We start from the raw sequence: 15,548 nt of genomic DNA, 5'->3' as shown, positions 1-15,548 counted from the left end.
GAGGAGGGTAGAGAGAAAAGTGCAACAATGAATGAAAGGAAACCCAAAATCTCTGTAAATGTTTATGAAAATTAATAAAATATAATTATAGAAAAAAAAATCCTGATGATAGGTTTGTGGATCTTCTCTTTCATTGTGTTCAGGGTCATCTCGAGGTTTGGCCAAGTATACAAAGACATAACTGTTCCCTGGCACCCAGGATTCTGCACTAGGTTCTGGGCAATGAGGGTTAATCAGCATAAGGGAGGGAGTGTCTGAACAACTTAGTGGGTTACTATGCTTTCCAAGTGACCTTTGGAATCCTGACTGAAAATGGTAGAGACGGGGACCAGTTGGAGGGCTGGGAAGGGACAACCTTGACCTGTCTGTAGTCCTTCAACTGACAAATCAATACGTACAGGAAACTCATGAATGACTGAATGAAAAGCCAATATGATTTGTAAATTTTCACTCAAATGAAAAAAATTATAATACTAAAAAGGAAAAAGCATTCAAATATTTAAACTTTCCTAAAAATCAGCAGATACAGGAAACTAATTTTCTTTTTTAAAATTATCTTTTTAATTATTATTTTATACTGGTTTACTTACAAAGTTCATATACATTAGGAAACTCATTTTCATATTTGAGAGATAGGGGCTCATGTTGGGTGTAAGTGTGTTACTGTAACTAGTTTATAGACTTTATTGGCCTATACTGAAAATCCTGCACAGGCCTATACAGTTCTTAGTGAATAATACCTCATTCAATAGTGTTCAATTACATAAAAAATGAAGCTGTACCTCCTGCTCATTATCTTAAGGTTAGTGTTTGAGTGTATGTACAGTAACTATATGACATGGACTTTAAAAAAGCAATTCCAATTCTGTATTATTTAATCTTGTTTCGTGGTAGTGAAAGACAAGACAGGAATTTCTAGAAAAGCATTTGAAACATGTCGAGAAATTGATGCGGCTCTGGAGGAGCCCATTTGTCTGTTGTTGCTGTGTGTCACTGAGCGGAGCCCTTTGTCTGTTGTTGCCATGTGCCACTGAGCGGAGCCAACTAACAGCTGACCCTCCAGCGGGTTGTCAGAAGCAGTAAGTCCCACGGGCGGAGACACCCAATCTTCCTCCCGCAGAGCAGATGGTGGACTGAAACCGCATGTCTCTGGGATCGCAGCGCAACTTCTTACCACTAGGCCACCAGAGCTCCCTGCTCACTCATCTAGACCAAGAAAGTTAGAAGATAGAACCCTCGCCTGGGGGTGGGGGAGTGTATGAGCATGCTGATTCCAAAGAAAGATGATCCATCAGAAAGTGGAAATTATCAACAGTATGCAGAGAACTGGACAATGACTAAGGATGATAGAAGAAGGATCAATGCCTTTGAGTTGTGGTGCTGGAGAAGAGTGTTCAACATACCATGGACTGCCAAGAGAACAAACAGGTCTTTCCTGGAGAGGGTGAAACCAAGTTGCTCTTTGGAGGCAAGGATTTTGAAGCTCCATCTCATGTTCTTTGGGCATATGGCCAGGAGGGACAGGTACTTAGAGAAGGACATCATACTTGGAAGGGTGGAGGGACAGCACAGGAGAGGAAGACTCCAGATGAGATGGATTGACTCAATAACTGGAGAAATTAGCTTAGATCTGTCAGAGAGGGTGAGATTGGCTCAGGATAGGGCAAGGTTCAGAGCAAATGTGCATAAAGTCACTATGAGTCACAGGCAACTTGGCAGCACATAACAACACTGTTAATATCACATGCAAGTAAAATTTTGCTAAAGAAATTAAAAAGTTATTTTAGGAGTATGTCAACAGGGCACAGTGAAAAATTCCAGTCAGATTCAGAAAAGGATTCAGTAAGGAATATTTTTGCTGACATCAGATGGATCTTGGCTGAAAGTAGAGACTATCAGAGAGATGTTTATCTGTGTTTTATTGACTATACAAAGGCATTCACCTGTGTGAATAACTGTGGATAACATTGCCAAGAATAGGATTCTAGAACAGTTAACTGTGCTCACGAGGAACTTATGCATAAGGCCAAGAAGCAGTCATCTAAATAGAACCAGGGATACTGTATGGTTTAAAATTAGGAAAGGAATGTGCCAGACCTTTCCTTATGCTTATTCAATGTGTATGCTAAGCAAATAATGCAAGAAGCTGGATTATATGAAGAAGAAAGTGCCATCAGGATTGGAGGAACACTCATTAACAGCTTTTATTAAGCACATGACAAAACTTTTCATGAAGAAGGGGAAGAGGACTTGATATTGTTGTTGTTGGTGTTATGTGCTGACAAGTCACCTGTGACTCATAGCAACCCTATGTACAACAGCTCTCAAGCCTGCCCTGTCCTGAGCCAGTCTCACTAACTCCAACACACCTACCCCCATTGTCCCAGTTACTTTGTCAATCCATCTTATCTGGGGTCTTCCTCTCCTATGCTGTCCCTGGTGAAAATAAAAAACCCTACAGCCTTAGTGTGGATTATCCATCAATATAAAGAAAATAAAAATCCTTATAATTGAACCAATAAACAACAAGACCAGTGGAGATACCAAAGCTATCAAGATTTCATTATATTTGATCCACAATCAAAGCAGTAAGGAAAATAATAGAGTATTGCTTTGGTCAGTTATGCTTCAAAGGATCTCTTTCAAGTGTTGTGGGGGGTTTTCCCTTTAAAAAAAACAAGCAAATCAACAAAATAAGATGTTACTTTGGAGAGTAAAGTGCATCTGACCAAGCCATGGTATTTCCAATCAGCTCTCACGCACATGAAAGCTGGACAATGAAAAAGGAAGACTGGAGAAGTGATGCCTTTGGATTACGATGTTGGGCAAGAATATTGTCTATACGAAGAACAAACAAATCTGTCTTGAAAGAAGTATAGCCAGAATGTTCCCTAGAAGTAAGAATCTGAGATTTATGTGCTTTAGTTATGTTATCAAGAGGGGAACCACAGCAGCACTTGGAGGGTGGTGCCGGATTTGGCAATGCTTCTTTCTCTGGTCTAGCAGGACAATTGTGAGTCACTATGAACTCCAAGGTATCTTTTAATAATAGCAGCGATTATTTCATCTCTTTTAATACATAAAGATGACAGAAGAATTGATGTCTGCCTTTGAGTTGTGGTGTTGGAGTTGGAGAAGGGTACTGACTATCCCATGAACTGCCAAAAGAATAAACAAATATGTCTTGGAGAAAGTGCAACCAGGGTGCATCTTAGAGGCAAGGATGGCGAAGCTTTGTCTCACATATTTGGGCATGGTCTTAGGAAGGGCCAGTCCTGGGGTGCGGTGGAAAAGGTTAACATAAGAGATGAAGACCCTCAACAAAATGGGCTGATATAGTGACTATAGTAATGGGCTCAAGTATATCAGAATTGATGACGATGGCACAGGACAGGGCAAGGTTCAAGTGCGTTGTTCATAGGGTCATTACAAGCTGTAGGCAACTTGATGGGACATAACAACAATGTATAATAAAAATTCTTTATCCTATTTGCAAATATCCCTCCTCAGAGTTCTCCTGTGCATGCTCCTTCCCAAGATAATCGGAGCACAGATTATAAATGTGAAGCCTCTACTCCCTTTTACATAAATGGCAGCATAGCATACACATTTTCCAATACTCAGTCCCACAAGGACAAACACTGTATAAAACCATTACTGTAGAATGAGTATGAGGATCTAAGGTGGGGGAAGGAGGGAACAGAGGGGTGAGGATGGGGAGGGGAGGGTGTTAATCACAGGGTTGCACAATTCGATGGGTGGGTGAGGTGAAGGGAATGGGAAGGATCTTTTGTGGAAAACAATGTATTCAAACTTTGTAAATAAATCAGAATAAAAAAATTTTTATAAAAAGGTCATTCAAAATCATTTTGAACTTACTTACAAAGGCATTAATACCATTACAGTATTATATATTTATTTTCACACGAAGATCATTACAACATTTAGAATTTATAAAACTATAAAATGATCAAACTGTAAGAATTATAAAGCTTATATTTATACTTATTGTTATTATAAAATTATACAACTATAAAAACTATACAATTAAGGTGACACAAATTTTATAGTTCATTGAACTATAAAAGTAATAAATACATACTCATTCCTTTAAAAAGCCCAATATACTTCAGTGTATAAAGTGAAAAGTCTCGCTTAGTCCCTTCCCTATAACAATTAATAGTTTGGTGTGTAATATTCCTACTTTTGTCCTGTGTTTTGTTGTTAGGTGTTGTCAAGTCAAAACTAACTCAGAGCTGACCCTCTAGAGGGGTTTATGAGGCTGTGAATCACATGGGCAAAGATTGCTCATCATTCTTCCATGAAGCCACTGATGGATTTGGACTGCCTCTCTTTTGGTTAACAGCACAAGTGTTTACCATTTGGCCACCAGAGCTCCCTAATTTCATTCTACACACAGGTAAATACAGATTTTAAGAGAACTTTTGTCCAGACATGGAAAATACATGCTATTCTGTAACTTCACCCCCCCCCAGCTAAGCATTCTCATAGATGTCAAGAATTATAACCTTCATACTCTTGGTTTTAAACTCTGTAAGCTGATGGTGTGTCATCACCCACCTCAGCAGAGCCCACAATTGCTTCTTTAGCAGGACTGACTGTTGGGCAAGAACAGAACCAGCTTTGGAGACATAAAGCCATTCATAGCATCCAGGTCATTTCTCCCACAGCTTTAATGGCTACATTTTAGGGATGTTTTGCACAGAATATTGATGGGCTTAGATCTAGGAGCTGCGTATAGGCAAACATGAGCTACTGCAGGTTCAGTTCCTGACTTCAATAAAGCCTTAGCATTATGAGAAAGTGTAAAATAGGTGAGACTTATGCAGGTCTATGTGGTCATAGAATTACCTGAGCACCACAGTGCACAGAGGCATCAAGTGAACATGTACTGTGGAGGCAGGGTTGCCCTAAACCTTCAATTGGGGGAAAAAAGGCAGATTCTCTGCCAAGCACAAGACAGTGAAGCATAATAAAACCTGGCAAGCCTGTGTAATCCCAGGGAGAGAAGGCTAGAGAATGGGGGCTTCGTGTAGCCAGCACCTGGAACTTTTTCTTTGGGGGATGGAGGGGTCTTTAGACCTTGCTGTTGTCAGGTGCTACCAAGTGGACTAAGACTCATAATGACCCTCAGGGCAACAGATCTGACCCTGTCCTATCCTGTGCCAGCTTCACAAGCTCTGTTACGCTCAAGCTCATTGGGGTAGCTACTGTGTCAGTGCATCTAGTGAAGGGTCTTTCTTTCACCTTTCTCAGCAAGATGTCTCTCTCCAAAGACCGGCTCCTCCTGAAATTGCGCTCCAACTATGTGATATGATCCAGACAGTCAAAGGTGGGTCACCTCTGAGAGCTGGACAGTGAATAACGAAGAATAGAAGAAGAATCAACAATTTTGAGCTGTGGTGTTGAACAGCACTGGACATCCCATTGACAGCCGGGAGAACAAATGGATATGTCTTGGAAAGGGTGCAGCCGGAGTACTCTTTGGAGGCAAGAATGATATGGCTTTCCCTCACATATTTTGGATGTGTCTCTAGAAGGGGCTATTCTTTGGATTGGGACATGATGTTGGGAAGAGTGGAGGGTCGGCGAAGGAAAGGAAGATCCTCAACCAGATGGACTGATACAGTGAGGGCTGCAATGGGCTCTTGTGTGTCAGGAACTGTAAGGATGGCACACAGTAGAACAGAGTTCAGATCTTTTGTTCATAGGGTCACTATGGGTCATACTCAGCTCGATGACACCTAACAACAACATGTGAGATGATGTTTCACCATGCTTGTCTTTAAAGAGCACTCCAGTTACACTTCTTTCAAGACAGAGTTGTTTGTTCTTTTGGCAGTTCATGGAATATTCAATACTCTTCTCCATATCACAATTTATAGGCATTGATTTTTCTTCAGACTTCCTTATTTCAGTTGGATAGGAAGCAAATGAAACTACCAGAGCTTGGATCAGGTGCGTATTAGTCTTTAAACTGACATCTTTGCTCCTCAGAACTTTGGAGAGTCCTTGACAGCAAAATTTTCCCACTGCATCACATCTTTTGATTTCTTAACTGCTTCTGCCAAGAATGTTGAATGTGGATCCAAATAAAAGGAAATCATTGACAACTTCAGCCATTTCTCCATCTACCATGATGTTGCCTTTTGTTCTAGTGGTGAGGACTTTTGTTTTACTGATGCTGAGTTGTAACCCAAATTAACTCACGTTGTACACAGGATCAAACTAATCAGAAATAACTCAAAGGCATCAGCACACAGTGTGTCTAAAAAGGAGAAGACAGGATATGGGAGCACAAGGCCATGAGCATCTCTCTCAGAGGGCCAGAGAGAGAGACTAACACAGCCCTTCACCTCCCCAGAGCACAAAGCAGATCAGGAGCCTGGAGCCCAGCCCCATGGTGCCAGTAGAGCCCCACCAGTAGCAAGAGGTTCCTTTATTCATTGCTAAGTCCTAGACTCACATGATGGTACCAACAACGGGATTTATTAGGGAAGGAAGTTGGAGAGTGAGGGTGGCAAAGAGTATCACAATATTACTCAAAGTAAGTCCACGTTTTAGCTCAACAGTTCCAAGGCACAACTCCTCAGTCCAGGCTCCAGTTTCAGTTCAGCAAGCAGCTTTTTCTTCCATCATCAAAGGCAAGAAAAGCAACATCCAACTGTGGCCAGCACAACTGTAAGAAGTCTCAGGTCACACCTTGCCACCGTTTGTCCATAGTCTCTCCACCACCAGGGTCTTGCTGCCACAAGGCTTGCTTGCCTCAAGTCTTGTTGCTCCAAGTCTTGCTCTCAAGTGTGAGAAGCACTCTTTCTCTTATGCTAGTCTCACAGCTGATGCTGACTTGCAAGACCATGTGTCTGCAGTTATGGTAGCTGGAGAAGAGGCTAATGGCTTTTAAAAAGCCAGCGTTTAGTCCAACACCACACAGGGCCCTCTTCAGCTGGACAGCTAAGCCAAGAACATCAGAGCTGCATCTGCCTGGGGAAAGGGAAACTCCAGTTAGCTCAAATGCAGTGTACAGATACCCTAAATCCTAGCAGGACTGCCCAGAATAGGTCCAGGAAGCTCTGGATTGGGAAGCCAAGGAGCTCTAAGCCAGGTAGCTCTACCCAGGATTCTCTAGAGCCACCCTTAAGCAGTTCCCCTAGTCTTGGGAACAAAAAATGCTACAAGGATGACTCAGTAGTCATTTTCTGCAATAGTATACACTCTGTGTTCATTCAACAAATATTTGAGACTCCACCATGCCCCAAGGTCTGTTCTAGCTCTGGAAATACACAGAACAGGAGAGACAAGGTCCCTGCCTTTGAGAAACTGATAATTCTGGTGGAGAAAGCCAAAGAACAAGTGAAATGAGTAAACAGGTCCTTTTCAGAGAGTTTCAGGAGCAAATAAAATGGCGCCGATATCTAACAGTGAGTGGAATGGGGTTGCTAGTTGCGCCGAATTCATTGAGATGAATTTCTGAGAAGGTGAGACTCAAATGACAGGAAAGAAGGAGCTGTGCCAACATCTGGGAAGAACATTCCAGAGAGCAAATAGCAAAGTGTATCACCCTGAGGCGAGTTGGCACTTGTTTGTGGGAGGAACCATGGAGATGGTAGCATTGGGGTGTGGGGAGCACAAGAGAGGACGAGGTACAAGAAGAGGTGAGGGCCAAATTCTGCAGGCCTGGGTGGCCAGGTGGGACTTTATTCCACACCTCGTGGGAGGTTACGGGCGGTTCGTAATTGGAGTGTGATATGATCTGAGTGTGTGTTTAAGGACAACTTGGACTCCTCTGAGGAGAGAGTGACGGACCGGAAGGCCCACCCAGAGGAGCAGGGCGACCAGTTGGTTAGGAGTTGTGGTGGCCGCATGAGAGCGAACAGGGCAGTCAGGAGGGCCAGGTCGGCTTTGAGAGGGACTGAAGTGTGGGATGTGTACTTTGACATATTGGCTACTGACACCTCATCCAGCAGAAGGGCCAGGCGCCTTCAGACAAGCCTGGGGCAGTGACACGGCTGCCCGCCTTCCTGCACTGGGGGAACACTGGCCCTGCCCAGAGTGCTGGGACCCAGCCTGGAGCACCTGGATTACCCTTAAACAGCAGTATAATGGCTGTTTCGCTGGATCTGTATACCGGAGGACCCCACTTATGTGCTCCTCTGGCTGTTTCCTTTTTCTGGAAACATCCAAAGCTAAAGAACTCCCTGACCAAATGGTTCGGAGTCAGCTGCCTCTTCCCCAGTGTACTTGTTAGACTAAAAGATGGTCACGGAGCATGACAATGTTCAAGCCTGTGGGCTAGGATTCTACACCAGCTGACTGAGGACTCTTCCAGTGGGGGATGGGGCAGGGTGTGGGGAGAAAAGGTGATGATAGCCCCCCACCCCCCACTATGCTCCAGAAGCAAAGACTAAATTTAAAGGTAGACTTCTAGGGCTACATTTGTCAAGGCATGAAGCTAGGACTTATTTTATTAAGCCATTTGTTGTTGTTGTTTGATTGGTCACTTTTAATTTCAAACAGGTGGTACTTTTACACGTATCCCAGCCGCCACGCATGTGCAGCCTGAAGCCCACATCTATCACTTGTTCTACAGAGATTCTCAGGTGCTAGGTGGGACGTTCTGGGCGCCATCACTTAACATAAGGGTTTTCTTCCCAGATAGAAGGGCTGTAACCAGATTTGTTAAGCAAGATAATGAGTGAGATTTTCAACATTTTACATTTTGTCTTAACTCTTTGGTGCCCACTAACGTTTATCTAAGGGCACTCTGATGGCTTAGTGATAAGGAATTGCACTGCCGAGGCAAAGATGCTGGGCAATCTCCTCCCATGTGATCTACTGCCTCTGAAAATCGCTGGAGGGCCAGCTAGGAATTGGTTCTCATTCCACAGCACATAACAACAATGCTTATCAGCAAACAAGTGAGTAAGAGAAACAGTAACAAAAGAAATCACACACACCCATCAGGAACATGAAAGAAAATTATTCTCACAAATTGGACAGTGTAGACCCCTTTACAGACATGAGTACTCAACAGTTGAGATTTTATCTAGTTTGCCAACAATCCCTATTTGCTGGCACTGAATTTATTATGGTGACCCCTCCAACTGGTTTCTGAGGCTATAAATCCTTACAGGAGGAGACTACGCATCTTTCTTTCAAGGTAGATTTGGTAGATTTGAACCACTGACTTTATGGCCAGCAGAAAAACATGTAACATATTCTGCTACCAGAGCTCCTTAAAATATAGTTCTATTTCTCGATAGTGGAAACTCTTTCTAGTGTAAGAGGATGGAATTAACACTGCTTCACAATGTACTGCGGACAGTGCCATGATTTCCAGGTGCTTCGCACTAGAATGAGCTGAGTAGTACTGGTCTGAGCATTGCAGATGCTGTGAGACATTCCATAAACACTTTCCCCTCCTTCCTCTTCTTTCCCTCATTTTTGAGAAAAGCAGAACCTCAAGAGTGTGCATACAGAATAGGAAGGAGAGTATGGAGTAATATAACAACATATCATTTAGCAAGCAAGTATCTACAGTGTGCCCGGAACTATATACTCTTCCTACTCATATGCAAGTTCAAGCTGAAGGAGAGGAAAGTTAAATCAAATCCATGGGAACCAAAACTTGACCTTAATTCTGTCCCACTCGAATTTCAAAACCATCTCAGGAACAATTGAGGCCATGAGCACCATTGAGCGTAGACCAAATGAGCTCTGGGAGGATATCAAGAAAATGGTCCGTAAAAAAGAAAAAAAAGAAAATGGCCCATGAAGAATGCAAAAAAATCTTTACAAAGGCTGAAGAAGAAGAAGAAGAGACCAACATAGATGTCAGATGAGACTGAATATTGCATTAGAGCACTGAAAAGCCAAAGCTAAAGGAAGAAACCAAGAAATCAAAGAGCTGAACAGAAGATCTCGGGACGACAAAGCAAGTTACTATAATGAAATGTGCAGAGAGCTGGAGTCAGAAAATCAAAAGGGCCAAACTCAGCATTTCTTAAGTTGAAGGAGTTGAAAAACAAATTCAAGTCACAGGTGGCAATACTTAAGGATACTTTGGGTAGAATGTTAAATGATCCAGGAAGCATTAAAAGAAGATGGAAGGAGTACACAGAGTCACTGTATAGGAAAGAATTGGTTGACATAGAAGAATTTTGTGAAATAACATATGAGCAAGAGCCTGAGGTGAGGAAGGAGGAAGTTCAAGTTGCTCTGAAGGAACTGGCAAAGAACAAGCCTCCAGGAGTTGACAGCATACCAATTGACATATTTCAACAAACAGACACTGCCCTGGATGTGCTCACTAAGTTGTGCCAAGAAATCTAGAGGACAGCCAGCTGGCCCACTGACTGGAAAAGATCGATATTTGTTCCCATTCCAAAGAAAGGTGACCCAACAGAGTGTGGAAATTATTGAACAATCATTAATATCACATGCAAGCAAGATTCTGCTGAAAATTATGCAAAAACGTTTGGAACAATATATCAACAGAGAACTGCCAGATGTGCAGGCTGGATTTAGAAGAGGTTGTGGTACGAGGGATATTATAGCTAATGTTAGATGGATCTTGGCAGAAAGCAGAGAATACCAGAAAAATGTATATCTGTGCTTCATTGACTATGCAAAGGCTTTTGACGTGTGGATCATAACAAGCTATGGCTGACTTTGAGAAGAATGGGAATCCCAGAACATTTGATTGTGCTAAATCGAAACCTATACTTGGACCAAGAGGCAGTCATCAAAACAGAGCAAGGAGACGCTACATGTTTCAAAATCAAGAAGGGGGTCCATCAGGGATGTATTTTGTCTCCATGCCTTTTCAATCTGTATACAGAACAGATCATCCGAGACTCTGGGCTGTATGAGGAGGAATGTGACATCAGGACTGGTGGAAGAGTCATCAACCAGTGTTATGCAGATGACACAACCCTGCTTGCCAAAACCGAGGAGGACCTGAGGCGCTTGCTGCAGAAGGTCAAGGACTGCAGCCTTCAATATGGATTAAAGCTCAACATCAAGAAAACAAAGCTTCTCACCACTGGGCCAATTGGCAGCATCAGTATGGATGGTGAAGAGATTGAGATAGTTAACAGTTTTAGTTTACTTGGCTCCACAGTCAACACTCTTGGTAGCAGTAGCCAGGAAATCAGGAGACAAATTGCACTGGAAAAGGTCAGCTGTGAGGGAGCTTTCAAGAGTACTGAAGAGCAACAACGTCAGGCTGGAGACTAAGGTGCACCTGATCCAGGCTACAGTCTTCACAGTTGCATGCTATGCATTGGAGAGCTGGCTAGTGACTAGGGATGATAGAAAGAGAATTGATGCTTTTGAGCTGTGGTGCTGGAGAAGCGTGTTGAATATACCGTGGACTGCTAGGAGAACAAACAGGTTTGTCCTGGAGAGAGTAAAGCAGGAGTGCTCCTTGGAGTCAAGGATTCTGAAGCTTCGTCTGACATACTTTGGGCATGTTGCAAGGAGGGACTGGTCCTTGGAGAGGGATGTCATGTTTGGGAGAGTGGAGGGACAGCGCAGGAGAGAAAGACCCTCGATGAGATGGATCAATTCTGTGATTGGGGTGGTGGGAATGAGTGTGAGACGGCGAGGTTGGCACAGGATAGAGCAGGGTTTAGGGCTGTTGTACATAAGGTCACATGGGTCACAAGCGACTTGATGGCACATAACAACAACAATCCTTAAATGATCCAAGCCATGGTATTTTCATATGCATCCGAAAGTTGGACTATGAATAAGGAAGATCGAAGAAGAACTGATGCCTTTTATTGTGGTGTTGGCAAAGAGAATAACTCATAGACTGTCAGAACAAAAGAATCTGTCTCAGAGGAAGCACACCAGGGTGCTCCTTGGAGGCAAGGATGATGAACCTTTGTGTCACATACTTTGGGCGTGTTGCCACAAGAGGCCAGCCCTTGGAAAAAGACATCATGCTGGAAAAGGGGGAAGGTCAATGAATGAAAGGCCCTCAATGGGACAGCCTGACACAATAACCTTGAGCACAATGGTGATCATGAGAATGGTGCAGGACAGAGCGAGGTTCGGATCTGCTGTTCAGAGGGTCGCTATGGGTTATAGTCAACCTGGTGGCCACTAAAACCACGTGCCTTTGGGATTACAATGCAGATTCTTATCACTAGGCCACCAGAGCTCCCTACAGTAATATTACTGTTGCAGATTTACAGAGAAGAAAACACAGACTCTGAGAAATTGTAACCCACAGTCATTGTCTTAGATGTCTAATGTTGCTGTAACAGAAAAACCACAAGTGGATGGCTGGCATTGTCTCATTGCTTAGGAGGCTCTTTCACTCAGTTGCTGTCCAGCAGGGAAAAACTGATAGCCGGACCTCCAACTGGTTTTCAGAGGCTGTAAAGTGCACAGAAGGAGATCCCTCATTTTTCTGCAGAGCAGCTGGTGTATTCGAACTGCCCAGTTTTGAGTTTTGAGCCACAAGGCTACCAGAGCTCCTCAGGCTGCTGACTCGAAGGGAAGACTTTCTGTGTTAGCTCCCAAAGCAGTTCCTTGTCTCAACACCTATAGGCCTGCTGGTCTGCCTTTCCTCAGTACTCTTGGTGTCTCTTGGCCTCCCGCTGGGTTGAGGGGATTCCTACAGCAGGGACCTGCTCTGATCCTGCTCTTCTTGATGGTACTAAGATCCTCCCACTCTCTGCTCTCTTCTCTCCCTTTTAATCTCTTATAAAAGAGAAGGGGCTGCAGGCCACACTCCAGGGAAGCTCTCCTTACACTAGCTCGGGTCTGTAACAGCATCAGTTGGTGTCTTACACTCCAGCAGTCCTCTTACAACTGATGCGTTTCTCAGATTTGGGGAGAATCATTATATAACTATCACATTCCTTCACATCAAAAAACACAAAGAATTGAGGCTCAACAAAGTAAATACTTACTTTGGGGGGGGGGCGCTCAACTCAGTCCATGACAGTCATCTAGCTTATTAACAATGATGTGTTGTGTGCTAGGCACCATTGAGTAGGAACTGACTCATGGCTGACTCTCTAGTAGGTTTTCAAAGGCTGTAAATTGAATGGTAGGAGACTGCTCATCTTCCTCCCACAGAGAGGCTGGAGGATTCAAACTGTGTGCCTTTTGGTTGGCTGTGTACCTCCTTACCACTAGGACCTCCTTACCACTAGGCCACCAGAGCTCCCTACTGGTAAGTAAGTGATAAAGCAGGGGTATTAATCGGTTTGAGGACCACTGGACCTCCTGGTGAGAGCTCTCAAAAAACTCACTTGGGTCAAGTCAGAACTGCCTCAGAGCTGACCCACCCACAGGTTTTTGGAGGCTGTAAACTGCACAGGAGGAGACTGTCTATCTTTCTCCCACAGAGCTGCTGATGGATTCAAATCACCACACCTTTGAGTTGGCAGCACAACTACCTAGGATTTATAATAGATGACAGGCTCAATGTCCCCAGGGGCTTGAGGTCTAAGAAACACTAGTTTCTGGAGGCTTTTTTTAGTTGTTGTTGTTGTTGTTGTTATGTGCCGTCGAGTCGCTTGTGACTCATAGCGACCCTAAGTACAACAGCCCTAAACTCTGCTCTGTCCTGTGCCAATCGCACTGTCTCTGACACTCCCATCCCGATTATCCCAGTCACTGAATCAATCCACCTCATAGAGGGCCTTCCCCTCCTGCGCTGTCCCTCCACCCTCCCAAGCATGATGTCCTTCTCCAAGGACCGGTCTCTCCTCACAACATGTCCAAAGTATGTTAGATGGAGCCTCAGAATCCTTGCCTCTAAGGAGCCACCCGGTTTAACCCTTTCCAGGACAAATCTGTTTGTTTTCCTAGCAGTCCATGGTATTCTCAATACTCTTCTCCAGCACCACAGCTCAAAGGCATCAATTCTCCTTCTATCCTCCTTGGTCATTGTCCAACTCTCTGATGATTGTGATTGTGAAGACCATGGCCTGTATCAAACGCACCTTAGTCTCCAGAGAGACACCATTGCTCTTCAGTACTTTGGAGAGGTCCCTAACAGCAGACTTTGCCATGGCAATGCGCCTTTTAATTTCCTGGCTACTAGTGCCAAGAGTGTTGACTGTTTTGTTTTAGTAGACAATGCAAAATTTTATTTAGATGGGTTTGTAAAATTTACACATCTACCAGTAGTGTGCCAAAGTCTTAACTGTGATGAACAAAATTTTAGTTTAGTTCAATATACCAATCTTTCCCTTGATAGATGGAGCTTTTTGTGTGCTGCTTAAACATATTTTCCTACAAGCAGGTCGCAAAGATATTCTCCTATGTTACTTTCTTTCTTTTTTTTTAATTGAGATTTTTAATGAAAGTTTATAGAGAACTTGTATTTCCATTCATTCATTGTTGCACATTTTCCTCTCCGCCTACCCCGCCCCCCAGTTCACTTTTCTCTTTGAAAAAAAAAATTCCGTCATTGTTATACAGCCCACCCCCCCACAGTCCCCTTTACTATGCAGCTCTTATTCTGGACTCTTGTCATTCAAATAATAACTAATTATTTACTCCTTTCAAACAGTTCTCTTCCCCATCTGTTTCAATGCAGCAAAAAACTAGATTTTTTATAACTATCCATTGGGTCTATATGCTTCAGTAATTAATATATAAAGCATGAAATTAATTAGAATGAAACCCACTAACAAATGCATCTGTGATAAAAGTAGGGGTTTTGATGATGCTGTGTATTTTTAGGACAATTTAGAGGATTTTTATTGAAATTTTTCTAGAAAAGACATAAGCTCCAGTCATAAATGTGTCTGAAAACATGGCTCCTGGTTTTTACTCTTCATTAGTTCTGCTTCTGAGTGACCAGTCTTACATCTGTACTCTTTTATGCAGAGTTAGAAAGCTAACATGGACGGGTTAGTTTGGGCCCTTTTGCCCTTTAGAATTTGACTGATTTCCAAGCTTATGGACTAATTCTCTTTGCACGCATTGCATTAAGAAGGCTGAGACTCAGTAAAATGAAAGATTTACTAGGGGCCTGATTGTCTTGTCAAAACAAGCGGCGTTGTGAATGATACTGGAACCAGGCTTTATGGCACAACACGTGAAAGTTTAAAACAAACGACCCACTGCTGTTAAGCCCATTCCGATTAATAGCAATGCTCCATTAGGTATGGGAGGCTGTAAATCTTTATGGGAAGAGACAGTTCATCTTTCTCCCATGGAGCAGCTGGTGGATTCGAACTGCCAACCTTCAGCTAGCAGTCTGATATGTTACACTCTACGGCCATTAGGATTCCTACATAAACTTGGCAGCACATTTGCTGGAGGGCTTCCACTCGTCTCCCTACCTGGCCTGCTTATATCTGGCCTGACATTCTCTCCAGCTCAGCATCAACCTCTGAGCTGTCACATCCATTAAATGCACTGCTACTTCTGTTGTCAAATTTCTCCTTAGTAGAAAGGAATGCTAGAGTCAATTTCAGGAGCCAGATTCTCCCCAGGGCTCCTGGCAAGGGGACAGCCATGTTATCAGGGCACCCACAGCTCCACCACCTGTC

This window comes from Elephantulus edwardii, unplaced genomic scaffold, assembly GCF_000299155.1.
Source record: "Elephantulus edwardii isolate Elephantulus edwardi_28Jun2011 unplaced genomic scaffold, EleEdw1.0 scaffold00062, whole genome shotgun sequence".
Taxonomy (NCBI): Eukaryota; Metazoa; Chordata; class Mammalia; order Macroscelidea; family Macroscelididae; genus Elephantulus; species Elephantulus edwardii.
Note: the sequence above shows the minus strand (reverse complement) of the source record.